At 40.5% G+C, this 3616-nt stretch overlaps 1 non-coding gene across 1 annotated transcript; it reads right to left on the bottom strand.

Annotated features, from left to right (window-relative positions):
- Positions 1 to 3278: 3278 nt before the first annotated feature.
- On the bottom strand, positions 3279 to 3385 carry LOC122805699. Its single transcript, XR_006365407.1, has one exon. It is a non-coding gene; the product is annotated as a U6 spliceosomal RNA (small nuclear RNA).
- Positions 3386 to 3616: the final 231 nt, after the last annotated feature.

Genomic DNA, 3616 nt, shown 5'->3' with positions numbered 1-3616 from the left:
ATTCTGTATTATGAGGCATTAAGCACCATTGCAAAAGATAAACTACTTAGTTTGGCTGAAAAGACCAAAAAAGACACTGATCACAATTGCTGGGATATCTTTACTGGTTGGTCAAAATCAGGAAGAAACCTGTTAAGTTGGTTGATACATCCTGTATTAGTAGTGTTAGGCATTATAGTCATACTATCTGGAATTGCTACCTAAGTTGTCATTTGTGAAAAACTTACAGAATTTAACAAATCATGATGGTTAACCTAGATAAACTGGGAAAGGTTTCAATGTGTACAACTGAAGTTGAAAATGGACAGTGATTCTCTGCTTTTTAAATGAAAAGAGGGAATTGTGAGAGTAAAGAACAGGTTAAAATGGACTTCAGTGGATTTTTTCTGAAAATATAAAATAAATGTTCTGCATTTCAATGTGTACAGTGCACGCAGTTAACTAACATAGCAAAACACATATAGCTTGGCATTCATAGTTAATAAGAATCAGAAGTAAAATATTTTCTCTCTTATAAACTATGCAGCTTGTGAAATTTATTATTTACAAGCAGGTCAAGACAAACTCTTGTATGCAGCTGTGTCTCGTCAATATGATACGCAAGATAGGCCAAGGACGAAAGGAGTCATTCTTTAGGAACAGAATATTTAAGATATGGAAAACAAACTGTCAGCAGACCAGCTTGAGAGGAAAGACTTATTATTCTGACAAATTCCCAAAACTGCTGATGCAGACATAAAAGACACTATAAAGATTGGGACTTTTTCTTTTGTAGGAGAGACTTTGATTATTCTAAGCTGAAGGACATTTTGATGTATATACCCTTCATTGTTAAGCTAGATGTAATCCTTGTGTGCAGTAAATGAATGTCGTAACAGCAGAACTGTCTCAGTGTCTTCATTGAGTAAAAGTACAGACTACCTGAATAGTGTAGTACCATTTTAACTTTAACACCATATAGTAAACAAATCCCAAAGCCCAATTCTCCCATGCTCTCAGCTGCATTTTCCCCACTCACCTTCAGCCAAGGGCTGCCAACAGGTGTTTCCCATTCACTGTCTCAGCTTCCAAGAGTTGGACACCATCTCAGTCAGTTACCTCAAAGATGTCCGCACACTCACCTTTCCAAATTTTTTCCTTTACAGTAGATGGTATGTGAGGAGTTAAAAAGACCATCACATCCACCATCCCCAGCTACTGTGTAGCCAGTCAATCACCCGGTCGCATCCCAAAATCAGACCCTACTTTGTCTAAACAAGGATCTGCATCTTCCGCCAGTGACGGCAAACCACCAGCCATGGCTGGAGTGTCCTTAACAAAAATCTGCTCCCCAAAACCATATCCCTGTCCCACTAAGTTCTGCAGGCCCCCAACACTACCCCCCTGGACACTTTGAAGACAAAGTCAAGCTGCTAACCCTGTCACCTGACCTAAAACTTTCTCTCACCCTGCCCATTGCTACTTCTGCTCCACCCTCCCCCAGCAAGAACTGTAGAATCATTACCTGCCAGAGCAGCAAGTGCTGAGTCCAGTGTTGAGATGTCTGCTGTTTCTCCTCGCTGGGCTTCGACTGGCATGTTCTTTTGCCTCTGGCTGCCTGTTTGCCCATTGACATTTGCCATCTCTTATGATTGGCATGGCTCTATGTCCCTGCCATCATAGTGTCACTGTCTGGCATCTGTTGAAAAAGGTCATCCGCCTGAGCCACAATGTTCACCCACCTGTGACACAAAGCCTGAACATCAGCTATATCACCTCTTGACACCTGGAATGAGATACGAACATAAGTAAGTGAGCCATGAGAAAAAAAAAGGGAGGGGTGCTACCAGGAACTCCACTTCATATCTGAAGTAGTACTATCATGTACTCAAATATGACTCAGCAAAGTTCTGGAAATTCTCACGTTGCTTTATGGCAGAATGACCAATTAGACCTTAGAGATCTATTTTCCTCACTGAGAAATTGAGTTATACAATGTTTGCAATTTCATTTTGCCAGACTGCATTCCATACTGCTGCTTATTTCCCACAATATGAACTCCTTCATGCATCTTATTTCTATGCATTTAACAATTAGTGTCAAGTATATGCATCGTGGTAAAGCACCACATTTAAATGAAATACCTCTGCCACGTGTTGAACCCAGGCGCCTACCAGCTATGACTCACTGCATTAACCCACCACATTACATGGCCAACCAAAAGTCCTTCTCTGATCTAACTATCTGTAATCTGTTCATAAGATCAGCTTTTCCAATGTGAGAATCCACCTTTACCTTGTGTCTGTGAAGTAAGACTCTTAACCACTGTATCATCAACCCCTCTGACATTGTGTGTAAAGAAGTATAAGGTTTTTTTTGTTTTGTTTTTCACTGGTTCCTCATCAGCTGCATGCCTGGTGCACTTAAACTTAAGTGCATAGCGCACCTCCACCATACACATGGGGCACCAAATTACTTTTTTTTAAATATATATATTTATAATATATATGTACTGAAGAAAAACGCTGCCATGCATGTGAAAGCAACCGTTACATGCGGATCTTCATGCCTGCAAAATCACCATTGTTGCTCTCCTGTCATTCACTGCCCTGTCCCAATTTGCAACCAGCAGGAGGAGCACACTGCATGCCCCATACCCCACTGAGTAGTCAGTATTATTTCTTTTTTTTTATTATTATTATTATTTTATATGCATATATTTTTTAAACACTACTGCAATTGTGCTGAAATGTCTAACACCACCATTGAGCTAAGAACCGGGAATGGGCCACCTCTCTATCACCTTGAACTGGACCATGCCCACCCTGGTCAAGACCACCAATGAAGCATGTGGCAATAAGAGTGTGAGTAAGGGATTCCAGGAGAACAGGTTCTGCACCAGAGAAAAGCACATATTGTACCAACTTGCAAAAGGTATATTTATAAATCCTGGCTGTATATTCAGTCAGTGTTTAAAACACCAGTGAGCATCTGGCTTTAACTATCATGAGTAACTATGATGCAATTGCATTACACAGAACCCTGAGAAAGAATTTGTTTCATCACATGGAGCAGGTAACCTCTGTCAAACAAATAATGACAACTGCATTAGAAATAACGAAAGCCTAATTGTCTCTACTTGTTTGTTCCCTCATTTTCAAGAAGGTGCAAGTAAGCACTAATGGTTAAAGTTAAATAAATTTAGCACTGGACACATGGGATGCAATGCCACTACCACAATTAGTGATTTACTTTACAGGGAGAAACATTTCCCCTTGGAGAATTCAACACACCCCTTCAAAAACAATGAATGATGCATAAATGTCCATGTCCTCCTTAAACAGGGGCCCTGCTAACATTCTCTATATTATTCCAGTTTCAGTGCACTGATCATGAAACAAGCTCTCATCACCAGCAAAGCACCCGAGGTCCTCTCTCTCCCAGATAAATCAATCCACCCAGCACACAGAGAAAAAGGGAGAGAACAATAAACTTATATTAAAAAAGGAAATCTGTACTCACCCCTCCTTTCTTGATAATCAGCCAAGGCCTGGCTTACTACCAGCCAACCTCAGGACATCTCGGATGTGATCCTGCACTCAAGAAACGCACACCAAAATGTACTTATCAAGACAGT

The sequence above is a fragment of the Protopterus annectens genome, chromosome 6.part1 (assembly GCF_019279795.1).
Source record: "Protopterus annectens isolate FY-2018-M chromosome 6.part1, PAN1.0, whole genome shotgun sequence".
In the NCBI taxonomy this organism is placed as follows: Eukaryota; Metazoa; Chordata; order Ceratodontiformes; family Protopteridae; genus Protopterus; species Protopterus annectens.
The sequence above is the reverse complement of the archived record's forward strand: the minus strand, read 5'-3'. Positions and strand labels throughout refer to the sequence as shown.